Source organism: Ochotona princeps, chromosome 14 (assembly GCF_030435755.1).
Source record: "Ochotona princeps isolate mOchPri1 chromosome 14, mOchPri1.hap1, whole genome shotgun sequence".
In the NCBI taxonomy this organism is placed as follows: Eukaryota; Metazoa; Chordata; class Mammalia; order Lagomorpha; family Ochotonidae; genus Ochotona; species Ochotona princeps.
In genome coordinates this window covers 10,100,876-10,113,998 of record NC_080845.1, presented here as the reverse complement: position 1 = coordinate 10,113,998, position 13,123 = coordinate 10,100,876, and the positions used below count along the sequence as shown (strand labels likewise).

The 13,123-nt window shown below is 48.1% G+C and overlaps 1 protein-coding gene across 1 annotated transcript in view; it reads right to left on the bottom strand.

Annotated features, from left to right (window-relative positions):
• Positions 1-10,005, bottom strand: part of RAB14 (RAB14, member RAS oncogene family) — a 28,940-nt gene extending 18,935 nt beyond the window's left edge. The window contains exon 1 of the mRNA XM_004594964.2: positions 9,775-10,005. The gene's annotated coding sequence lies outside the window, so the exon portion shown is untranslated. The remainder of the gene's footprint in view (positions 1-9,774) is intronic.
• Between the last annotated feature and the right edge of the window lie 3,118 nt (positions 10,006-13,123).

Below are 13,123 nucleotides of genomic sequence, written 5' to 3'. Positions count from 1 at the left end.
AGCGCCAGAATCCCATATGCGCACCGGTTCTAATCCCAGCAGCCATGTTTTCCATCCAGCTCCCTGCCTGTGGCCTGGGAAAGCAGTCGAGGATGGCCCAAAGCCTTGGGATCTTGCACTCACTTGGGAGACCAGGAAGCGGCTCCAGGCTCCTGGCTTCGGATCGACTCAATTCCAGCTGTGCGGCCACTGGGGGAGCGAATCAGGGGACAAGAGATCTTCCTCTGTGTTTCTCCCCCTCCCTGTATATATAGGGAAGAAGCTACTGGCTCCTGGCTTCGGATCAGCTCAGCTCCCACCACTGTGGACACTTGGGGAGTGAATCATCGGACGGAAGTTCTTCCTCTCTCTCTCCTCCTCTGTATATCAGACTTTCCAATAAAAATGAATAAATCTTCATAAAATGGGTGTGAGAGGAGTAGCTGGGATACGAACCCGCATGCACACAGGACTGTGACACCTGTAGGTAGAGAACTAGCCAGCTGAGCCATAGTGCCAGCAAAATCATATATTTTGAGAACTACAATCAGTGGGCCAGTTTTTAATACTATTTTTAAAAAGGATTTCTCAAATTCATGTCTTTAACCACTGTTAAGCTGAGGAATTTATTTTTAACTAGCTTAGTTTCACAAACTGAAGGTCAAAAACAAGGGGAACAAGACATATTAGCATAGTTCAAACATTCAAAACGCAAGTCCATTCAACATCATAATTAGTAATTAAGAAAAAAAGGGGAGGCCTGTGCAGTAGCATATAGGCCAAGCTACTGCCTGCAGTGTCAGCATCCCGTATGGTCACCAGTTCCAGCTCTGGCAACTCCACTTCCAATCCAACTCCCTGCTTACATACCTCGGAAAGCAGAGGATGGTTCAAGTCCTTGGAACCCTTCACCCACTCAGGAGACTCAGAGGAAGCTCCTGGCTTCAGACCTGCCCAGATCTGGCCATAACAACAATTTGGAAAATGAACCAGTAAATGGAATAGCTCTCTGTAAGTCTGCCTTCCAAATAAAAAATAACTAAGTCTTTAAAATGATAAAATGGAAAAAAAGAAGTCTTGGTAATATTCTGTAACTTATGTACAGCTATCAGTGCAATTAAAATGTGTCTTCTTGTATACTTTACAAAAAAACACTTGGATAAAGTGCATATGCAGATATTATCTTCTTTAATGCCTGATTAAAAAAGAGTGAAGTGTACTGTATTTCATTCTCAGCTGTATCAATGCAACTGCCTAGGTTACATTGTACCAAGTGTTACACTGTTGGGAGAAAAGCAGTGATTAATGCCAAATTTGTGTTAACTATGCCAGTATGCCAGCACAGTTGTTTGTTGTTGTTGGTTTTTTGTTTTTTGTTTTTTTAATATAAGTGAGGATGGTGGGGAACTCTAGGCCAGGACATGCCACCCCAGCACCCAGGCAGGGGAACTGCAAACTGCCCGGGGAAGGAGGACAGAGTACTGGAGTGGAAACAACTGAGGGCATGTTTGATGAGAAAGGCATCACTTCTGAGGACTTCCAGACTGGGTCCCTGCACTTGCAGGCATGTGAGGAAGCTGAGACAGAGTGATACAGAGCAGCGAAACTAGAGGGCATGTCTGGGTCAAGCCAAAGCACCTGCCCACATGGGAACCTGGCTCGGCTAAATAGCATCATCAGCCACCTACTGGCACTTGCAAAAGCTAGGGCTGTGGGGAATGCCTGGCGTCCGTGAATGTCAAGCTAGGCTGCAGAACCCACCAGAAGATGAGAGAGCCAGATCTGGGGGCAGATCCTGTATAACTGTGGGCTTGCCCCTGTGGGACTGCAGCATCCGCCGACACATGCAAGGGCTGGAACAGAGGGCAGACCATGACAACCAGAGCTGCTGCACCTGCTGACATGTGTGAGATCTGGGGCTAGAAGCAGGCCTGGTAAAGGAACTTGAATAACTCCTCTACTGAGTTGTAGCTCCCAATGGAGAGCACACGAGATGGGAGTGGAGCAGGCCGGACTAGGCCCAGCGAAGGCTAGATTGCAACAGCAGCCAGCAATAACTTAAGATTGTGGGTGGACTTTAACAGGCTGGTTCGAAGCACCCACCAGCATGTGCAAGACTCGGGGCTGGGAATTGGCCTAGTAGGGGAACTCTGAAGACCACCTGCTGCACTGCAGCTCCCACTGGTGAACATGACAGCTGGGCCTGTGGGCAGACCAGGCTGGGCAAGGAAGGCTGCAGTACCTGCCGGCATGCATGTGGGCTGGGTATGGGGAAGGCCAGACTGGGCTAGTCTCCAGCATCCACTGATGATCACAAGACCCAGAATGGGGGTGGGCCAGGCCAGCCTAGGTCACAGAACCTGCCAGGTCACATCAGAGCTGAGTCTGGGAGTGGACCAGGCTGGGCTAGGCTATAGCACCCACCAGTGAGTGCCAGGACTGGGGGTCAGCCATGTCAGTCTGGGTAGCAGCACCCACTGACACACATGAGATCTGTTGCTGGTAGCAGGCCTGCTAGGAGAAACTGGGGAAATTCTCTGTTAGACACAGCTCCTGCTGGTTAGTATAAGAGCCGGGGATGGGAGTAGGTTAACCAGACTGGGCCATAGCACACGTTGACATATGTGTGAGCTGGGTCTGAGGGCAGGAAGGACAGAATCAATCCACAGAACACACTAACACAAGTGAGAACCAGGTCAGGGTACAAACTAGGCACCCTGCCACAACACCTGCCCGCTCACAGCAGAGCTGGGAGTAGGCCAAGTTGGGCTAGGATGCTGCACCCCCTAGTGAGAGCTGGGAGTGGGATCAGGCCGGGCGGAGTCAGGCTATAGTACCTGCTGGCAAATACCAAGACATGGGAGGTGGCCATCTCAAACTGGGCCCAGGGCTGGGAGTATACCTGGTAGCGGAACTTAGAGGATTCCCTTGTTGAGCTACTGCTTCTACTAGTAAGAGTGAGAATTGGGACTGGGGCTGGGCCAGGCTGGGCTAGGCTGCTACAACTACTGATGTGCAGGAGAGCCAGAATGGGTGCGGGCAAGCTAGGCCACAGCACCAGCTGAAAAGTGCTGGGACTGGATGCAGGCTAGACCACAATACCCCCTGATGCATGCAAGATCCAGGGCTAGGAACATGCCTAGGGCAGCTCTGGACACTCTCCTGCTTGGCTGTACATACCGATGGTGAATGCAAGAACCAGGGCTGAGGGTGGGCGAGGCTGGACAAGATGGTAGCATCTATTGACATACATGAGGGCCAGGTCAGAGGAGTGGGCGGGCTGAGCTAAGCCACAGCACTCAGGGTGTACATGAGAGCCAGATGGGATACAGGTTGGGCTGCAGCAGAGGCTGCCAAGCACAAAATCCAGGGCTGGGGGGAGGCCCGGGGGTAATTGAGAGTCATTCTAACCATGCCATGACACCCACTGTTGTGCATGAGAACTGGATGTACGGTGAGTTGGGCAGTAGCACCTTTCAGTTCACATGAGATGCGAGGCTTGGGTGGAACTGACCAAGCAATTACATCCACCAATACGTGCATTAGCTGGTGCAGGTAACAGACTGCACCTGACCCTGCCCTGGCTGGTACAGACAAGAGTCAAGTCTGAGGTCACCCCAAGAAATGTTTCTTAGGGAACTCCCTGACTGGACTGCTAGACTCAGACCCAGATCACAGGGAAAATCACAGGACATAGTTTAACCCTGGAGTCAGATGATGAGTGTGTAGTGGACAGCATGCCCAGATACACACGTGGGACATGATGGCCAGCTCATTTAGGCCAGCAGGGGATGTCGACCGTCTCATCAGAAGAGGGAAAGCAGAACAGGTTTGGACAATTCTGGCCAAACTTTGCATGATCCTATGTCTGTGAATGCACTAATGTGGACTTTGTCTAATGTGGACTTTGTCAACCAAAGATTTTTCTTAGCCCTGAACAACAAAGTCAACAACTTCTCAGAACTATCAAAACCACTCAACTAACACCCTCAGAACATTCTTCCCCATATGGGATCTCTAAGAATCATCAAATGACTAGTCCCCATGCCCAGGTGCCAATGTAGTTTGACTGCAAGGAATCGCTTCTCCCTCTCTCCTCTGCAGACACAACAGGGGGAAAAAAAAAAAAAAAAACCCTAGAACATATGTCCTACCCAACCCTTCCTTTAACCTGACCCTCCCCAACCTAGTCAGAGTTAAGATTAGGGCATGTACCTCAACTATCATAAACAATATTATTAACAAGAAAAAAAATTTTAAAGGAGTACTGTATTTCAAACAACTGGCACTGAATACAGGATGACCAACTTATAAACTAATAAAACAACGGTTATAGTTATTATCTGCTGGGTACTTAACACGTAAGAAAAGGTGTTAAATACCTGCAATTTCATTAAATCTTACCATTATTTTCACAATAGCTATTATTAGCTCCATTTTACAAAGGAGGAAATTCACTCAATCCGTAAGTAACATGCTAAAGTCACACAGCTTAAATGGACACATCAGTACTACAAAGACTCCTATTTTTTTTTTTTAAGATTTATTTATTTTTATTGGAAAGTCAGATATACAGAGAGGAAGATCTTCCATCCAATGATTCACTCCCCAAGTGACCGCAATGCCGGTGCTGCACCAATCCTAAGCCAGGATCCAGGAACTTCTTTCAGGTCTCCCATGCAGGTGCAGGGTCCCAAGGCCCACTCCCATCCTCGACTGCTTTCCCAGGCCACAAGCAGGGAGCTGGATGGGAAGTGGGGCTGTTGGGATTAGAACTGGCACCCATATGGGATCCCGGAATGTTAAGGCGAGGACTTTGGCCACTAGGCCACGGCGCCGGGCCCACAGACTCCTCTTAACCACTACCATCCTCCCACCTCCCCGTTCCTGGTTACAAGATGCACCATGAAGGTCTATAGCAGTGCTTTAAAACACAAGACATCTCAATGACTTCTAATACGACATGCCGAACAAATATTAAATAATTACAGTTAGAGGATGCAATGTGATCAGATGGTGTAGTAGATAAGGCCTCTGTCTGTGGTGCCAGTATCCCATATGTGTGCCAATTTAGATTTATATCCAGGCTGCACTGCTTCCAATCTGGCTCTCAGCTTGTGGCCTGGGAGAACTGCAGAACATGACTCAGGTCCTTGGGTTCCCCCATGTGGGAGATTTCAAGGGATCTCCGAACTTCAGATCAGCTCAGCTCTGGCTGCTGCAATAGTTTGGGGAATGAACTAGCAGATGGAGAATCACTTGTGGTTCTCTTCTCTGTGGCTCTACCTTTCATGTAAAAATCAATTTAAAAAAAAAGTTAAAACATGTAATGTAAAGCACCACTTTACTGTCTTACATAATCCTTACAACTCTGAAGCTTTATGTTCACAAAAAAATGGAAAATAATTGAAGTTTGGAAAAATGCACAAATTTGGCCAGAACTGCAAAGTTAGTACATGACAGAAGTAGAACCTGAGCAATGTCTGTTTCTAGAGACCATGACTTTGCCTAAGGTAGATGGAGAGCCCCGCCAGGGGCAGGTGGTACGGCAGTGGGGTAAGCCGGCTCACAGTGCCTGATTTAGGCCCTGGCCACCCTGCTCCCGATCTGTGTCCACTTCATGCGTCTGAGAAGCAGCAGATGGTAAGTCAGAGACCAGCATGGAGTTCAGGACAGAGTCCTGGCTTCTAACTTTGGCTTGACCTAACCCCAAATGTTGATGAGCATTTGGGAAGTGAACTAGCGGATGCAAGATCCATCTCTCCCTCTCTTGTCACTGTCTTTCAAATAAATAAATCTTTAAACCAACAATACAGGCACGCACACACACAGCACAAGACTGATAAGGACAAAAAAAAATCTAAGAAGGAAGAAAACTATACTCAGAAGGGTAATAATGCTGCACAGTACACATAATGCAGGTACAACTCAGTTCTGAGTCACCTTCTGTGATACCGGAATCGCCTTCCAGAAAGCTGGTTGAGCCTTGGCTGCTCCACTTCCCAAAACTCGAGCTTCCTGCAAATGCACCTGGGACAGCAGCAGATGACAGCCCAAGCCACAGAGTTACCGGCTCCAGGTTTCAGCGGGACCTGCCCTGACTGCTGTGGCACTGGCCAAGTGACCCAAAGCATGAGGACTGTGCTCTCCGTTATTTGGCTTTTTCAATGCCTGAATCAATATTTTATTAAAAATCAGCTATGGGGCCCAACGTAGCTGCCTAGTGGCTAAAGTCCTCGCCTTACATGTACCAGTATTCCATATGGACACTAGTTCTAATCCCAGCTGCTCCACTTCCCATCCAGCTCCCTGCTTGTGGCCTGGAAAAGCAGTTGAGGACAGGCCAAAGCCTTGGGACCCTGCACCCGCCTGGGAGGCCCAGAAGTAGCTCCTGGCTCCCAGCTTCAGATCAGCGCAGCTCCGGCTGTTGCGACTGCTTGGAGAGTGAACCATCGGATGGAAGCTCTCCGTTTCTCATCTCTGTGAGTATGACTTTCCAATAAAAACAAAGAAATCTTAAAAAATCAGCCATGAACTTGCTGGGTATCCAAAGAAATGTTTACTAGATGCATACTTAACATTAACTGTATTCAAGTAAGTCCTTTTAAATATGAACTATGCTTTTTAAAAATGAACTATGCTTAAATTGCTTTTAACAAAGTATTTCTCAATCTCATCTCCTGAACATGAAATATACCACTGCCAAAGGTAAGAAGTGTATTTTTAAAGATTTATTTATTTTCAAAAATTATTTATTTTTATTAGAAAAGCAGATACACAGAAAGGAGGAGAGACAGAGAGGAAGATCTTTCATCCAATGATTCACTCCCCCAATGACCGCAATGGTTGGAGCTGATCCAATCTGAAGCCAGGAGCCTGGAGCCTCTTCCAGGTCTCCCAAGCGGGTGCAGGGTCCCAAGGCCTTGGGCCGTCCTCGACTGCTTTTCCAGGCAATAAGCACGGAGCTGGATGGGAAGCAGGGGGCTGTCAGTATTAGAACTGGCGCCCATATGGGATTAGAAGCCCGGCAGCTCCACTTCCCGCCCAGTTCCCTGCTTGTGGCCTGGGAAAGCAGTCAATGACGGCCCAAGGCCTTGGGACCCTGCACCCGCGTGGGAGACCTAGAAGAAGTTCCTGGCTCCTGGCTCCGGATCGGCGCAGCACCGGCCGTTGAGCTCACTTGGGGAGTGAATCATCGGATGGAAGATGTTTCTCTGTCTCTTCTCCTCTATATATATCTGACTTTGTAATGAAAATAAAATAAACCTTCCCCCAAAAAAGGAAAATGATACATACACACAAGTAAATGTCTAAGTTCTGAAATTTCGCAGCATGTTCTAAACTAACAAAAGACAGAAAACAAGGGATTGATAAACATTTAGAGTATTTTGTTGCTATACCTCCAATATACAAACCAGTTTAATAGTGAAACAAAAACAATCCAACTTTTAACACATTTCCCCATTTAACAACATGAGGAGCATCATATGAAGCCTATCATATGACTGACCTCAAAATAAAAAACCAACACCCAATAATAGAGAACTTTTTCAGTTTTTTTGTGGTTTAACTCCATAGTACTAGGCTATAATAACAATCAAAATGATGATGTCTTTTCGGTCTTAACAGAAGCATTCTAACTTGCTCCCAAGCTCACTAAAATGGACTGACACTTCATTTCCCAGGCAGATAAAACACAAAACTTCAGCAAGCCATCTGATAATCTAACTTAAGAGGAGTAGTCAATTTCCTCTCCTCAACAGTAGCACAATCTCTGAAAATGATCCACTCACTTCAGGGTGCCACTTAAAAAAAACATTTTTGTCAAAACATTTAACTTCACACTTTTACTAAACTAAAAATGTAGATAAGAAAAAATAGACTACCTAATGTGTCAAGAGGAAAGCAAAATCTTCCAGCTAATTATGCTAGTAGGCACCTGTTAATAGAAGAAAACTATTTAACCGCAACCCTGCATTTCCTCCCTCACCCCAGAAAATGTGATTACTACTAGAGTTAAAAAGGTTAGTAACAAGTAAAAAGTTTAGAGATGAGACTTGCTTCAAAATAATTTGGCAGGGAAAGACAGGTTTATAAAAATGAAGCAAGAATGCTGTTAACATTGGCTGATGGATATGTTAAGACTGTGTGTAAGATTTGTTTAAAGCTGTCCAGAATGCAAAGCTTGCTTTAAAACAGCACCTCCAGCCTTTATTTATAAAGTATTGCTTCCATCCACGCCTGGCATTTTTAACTACATAAAAATATTCAAAGGTTTTTTTTTAAATGTAATATCTCTCTAGTCTTATTTTTGACAATTTATTGCCTTAACCAAGTTTACTCCACTAATACTACAATCCTGCAAAACTGATACTGAAAAATATCTGTGTGAAACACTAAATTTTGTGCCAAGTGGAAATTATCAACAAATATAAATTTTAACACAAAATACAAAAACTTCTTAAAATGTAGATTTAATTTCAAGTATTTCTTAGTAACTATTAGAATGCTATTTTTTCACATCTGACCACAGCTATGTCTACTATTACCAGCTCCTTTATAATCGCTAATCCAAAAATGTTATACAAATAAGCCAGTCAGCAAGGTGATAACGGCTACAGCGACACTATCACAGAGCTAGGATACAGACCCCGGCCCCAGGCCAGAGTCCGGCAGCATCCATTAAACACCCAGCACCGGCCAGGCACTTCTACGGGCAAAATCGACACGCCATGCAATGTCTACGAGCTCTCTCTGAATACCGCTGAATCCTCAAAACAACTCTTAAAATGCAGTACAACCACCCCCCTCCCAAGCAGTGAAGTAACTTGCACAAGGTCACTTTAACCAGCTAGGAAGTGGCGGTGAGAACCCGAAGACGCCAAAACGTTGAACCATTACTTTCCTCAAGACATGACCAACTAAAACCGCCTTAACGGAACTCACGGGGAAAAAAATGTTTTTTGGAAAGGCTTGGAGGAAACAGGTTTGTACGCTGGGCTTAAGGTTAAGCACGCGTAAACAAAAGGCAGCAGGGACAGTAACTGTAACCTGGGCGGTACTTTCAACCAGGGCTCCGACCCCACCAGTACACCTGCCCAGGTACGAGGTTAATCCCGCCAGGCGTGCTCCGGGGGTGTCTGACAACCCCGGGGCTCCCCGAAGGCTATCGCGGGGCCATCAGCTGTCACCCTGGGCCACCGGGGCAAGAGAAGAAATGCAGCTGTATTCCAAAGTGGTCGTGTCTGGAACCCCAGCCCGCCTCACAACTTCTCCGCTTCTTAACGCCGAGATCACCAGGCTCCGAAGGGCCGTGTGTGTGTGTGTGTGTGTGTGTGTGGGGACACCCCATCCGCGCTCCGCCCGGTGCACGCCCTCCGTCACGACGCCCACAGGCTAAGGTAGGCTCAGGGCCCGACGGGACGGCCCCCCAAAACCACAGCGTGGCAAGCACACCCCCAGCCCCCCGCCACAAGGGCACCGACGCTGGCCCGAGGTGCTGCCTTTTGTCCTCGGGGCTCGCCGCGGCCCACGGGAACAGACCGACGGGAGGACGCCGCGGCCGGGCTCGGAGGGCGGTCTGCGGGGGACGCGCCCCTGCCCACCCTGACGGAGGCCTCGGGTGGTCGGCGGGGCTGGGCACGCCTCCGCACCTCGGTCCTGTCCTGACAGGACCTGACCCGGGGCTCCGCCCGCCCGCCCGCCTCCGTTCCCCCACCCGGGACCCTGGCTCCTCGGGAGGATCGGGCTTGCAGGCCGCGTCCGGACAGACGCTGCGGAAGGGCCTGGGGTTACCTGGGGGGTTGCTGGTGGCTGGGCAGCTTTCCGGGCGGGAGGGGGAGCGTCAGGACGAGGAAGAGGAGGGCGGCCGCAGCGGCAGGCGGGGCGGGGGCGGTTGGCCGAGGCCCCGACAGGCAGGCGGGCTGGCCGAGGGGTGCAGACGCGCCGGCGGCGGCAGCGGCACCAGCGACTCCCTCAGGATCTTCCTCGGGCTGGTCCAAGATGGCGGCGCTCCCTGCACAGGGTTTCCTGTCACCCTCGCAATGGGCCGGACCACAAAAGACGCGGGGGGGGGAAGGTGCGCGCGCAGCGGCGGAGCCCGGAAAAAGGTGGCTGAAGCTGGGCTGCTAGCCACGCCCCTTCCTCACGCTGCCCCTGCAGATTGGTTGCGCCGGCACCGAGGCTCGCCCCACTGGCCCTCGTGCCTCTAGGGGCGGGGGAAACCGGCTGTGCGCAAGCGCAGTCGCGTGGCCTCGCCTCCTGGGGAAGTTACTTGCGCAGGTTGGCGGAGAACTGGTCGGGTGTTGCTGGTTGGAGGACTTGGCTTGTAACTGTCCAAGACTTTTTTTTTTTTTTTTAAACTATTTTGAATGCTAACAACTTCCCGTTACTGAAACCTTACAGCAAACTTGCCAATGTTAAGGACCTGTTTACTGCATTCTTTCGACATGTTCTTAGTGAACACGGGAGGTACATAATACGTTTTATCAGTGGCCTCCCTGAGGCTGAATCGGTTAACTCACCGGGCCATGTTCACCTCTCCCACTTAACCTTGATTTGAGGGTGCCTTTGGCGGGGCAGTGGAAACTGGCATTGATTGCAGTTTGTCCACCACCTCCCAGATTGCAACCTGGCTTATTATGTCACGGCTCCTGAAAGCTGGCCATACCTCCCTTCGAAGTTTCTTGGATTCTGGGCACTTTTGTTGATAGTGGATACAGATGCATTTATGTATACTTAATTTATATTTTACGCCTGTATCGGTGCAGAGATAAGCATAATAGTAAAACTTTCTTGGGTGTACACTCTTTTTTTCTAATCTAAGTACCTTGTACTTGTGTGCGACCCAATACGTCCTGGAGCGGTAGTGACAATGCCAACTTTGCCTCATGGATAACACAAGCTCACCTCACTCTACCTGCAAAATGACATTTAAGCTTGCTCTTGGCATTAAAGAACTTGCATAGGCTAGTTCTGCCCTGAGCAAATGACACTCCACTGGGAAAGTGTATGGGAATTTACAGATACTGTTTTCAGAAAGATTTGGGTGTGAATCACTGTTGTGCAACCTGGTACTAACAGGCTTGTCACTTGATTTCTCAGCATCTTACTTGGTCTTCAACAGAATGATTGTCTCTCATGCATTCTTGTGATGGTTAAAGAGTGTATGCAGAATTCCTAGCGTATAATAAAAGCTCAAATGGGAGTGATTATTATGTGATAATCTGATGTAAAGTAATTGAAATCCCTTCCAGGAGCAGCTGTTCAATGCATCAGATGCCTGCATCACCTGTCAGGGTGGTAGGGCTCAAGTCTCAGCTAGGGTCCCAACTCCAGCTTCCTGCTGCACACCCTGGGAGGTGGCAGGTGAAGGCTCAACCGTGTGAGAGACCCAGATTGAATTCCCAGTTTTGACCTGGCGCAATCTTGGCTTCTACAGGCCTTTGGAGAGTGAAGCAATGGTTAATAAATCTCTCTTCTCTCTCTCCCTTTCAAATAAAAAGTTTTTTTTTTTTCTTTTGAAAAAAAGATTTTTTTTTTTTAATTTGGGAAGCAGATTTACAGAGAGAAGGAGAAGCAGAGAGAGATCTTGCTTCTACTGGTTCAATCCCGAAATGGACTCAACGGCTAGAGCTGAGTAGATTTGAAGCAAGGAGCCAGGAGCCTCTCCTGGATTTCCCACATGGACACAAGGGCCCAAGGACCTGAACCATGCTCCCCTTCCTTCCCAGTCTGCAACCCAGGGAGCTGGATCAGAAGTAGAGCAGCTGGGACTAAAACCAGCGCCCATATGGAATGTCAGCACTTTAGGGTGAGGATTAGCCTGTTGAGCCATCATGCTGACCTCAATAAAGTTTGTAAAATGCTAAAAACAAAAACAAAACCCTCCTGTGGAGATCTGTTCTTCTATTCCCATCTTGTTTAGTAAGTACAATTTGTGGCTACATTGGTTTTTTTGTTTGTTTGTTTTTTATTTGTTCATGTCTTGCATTTGAAGTATTTTTCAATGACACCCTTGTCCTAAGATTTTTTGCAGGAGTTCTTAACCACCACACAACTGCAGTCAACCACTTTCTGGGATTTCCCTTCTCCGTCCCCAGGTTTCCTGTTGTCCTCAAGCTTAATGGAGCAGATCTGGTGGCCAGCACACAGGGCCTCCCCCAGCTTGACACACCTAGACTCAACTATGGTTAGAGGCAAGCACAGAGTGATGGGCTTGGTGCGTGAGGCCTTGGTGACTTCACGGACGCCACCGCCACTGCAAGGCTGTTGCAGACGAGGGCCATCTGCAGCACCTATTGTAAAGCAGCGTTCACATCCGTTCCACCTCCAACAGCAATGCCTTTCTCGGCCAGGGCAGTGGGCTACAGCTGAAACCGAATCTCGAAAGCACCCAGGCCCTGCCTTTGCCGGTGGTCACTGCCACACTTAACGTTTTGAAACCAAGAACTTTGCCTGTGGTAAGTAAAGGAGAAAGTTGTGCACCATTGTCATTACTTGTGTCCAGGGACAAAATTAAGCGTGACTAAAACATTTCTGTTGATCCAACTGTCGCTTGAGTTGAAATGACTATGTTTAGGTGATAGTTATTGAACAGTTATTGTATGGCAGGAACTGTCCTAAAATTCACACATATTTTCTCATTTAATCCACACCACTTTCCCACAAAGTCAACTCTCTATTCATGTTTTATGAACTAAAACAAAACAAAAACAAGGCAACATACGTCTAATGTCATGTAGGTGAGAATCTGCAGGACAAGTGAAACAGAGGCAGAGGGCGCAGATGAGCCCCCAGGATGGCTTCCGTCAAAGACCTCCATGGCATGTGTTTCTTTTCCTTCATTCGTGAGAGAACCAGGTGCTTAGGGGACCAGGGCTCACCCAGATTGACCTACAGCTCAGTATACATTCATTGTAATATATTGGCTTGTTAAGCAACACATCTACCCATTAGACTATACCTCATTAAACAGCCAATTGAATGTTAAACACAGTTCAGAGATGGGCCCCGCCCCTCTCACTAGGGGTGTGGAGTGCCTTTGGAATGTGAGTCTTTACTCTCTCATTGAAACACCTGTTACTCATCATTCACCCTCTGCCACCATTCTTTCATGAAGGCAGTCAGGGCCCTGGGTCCTGGG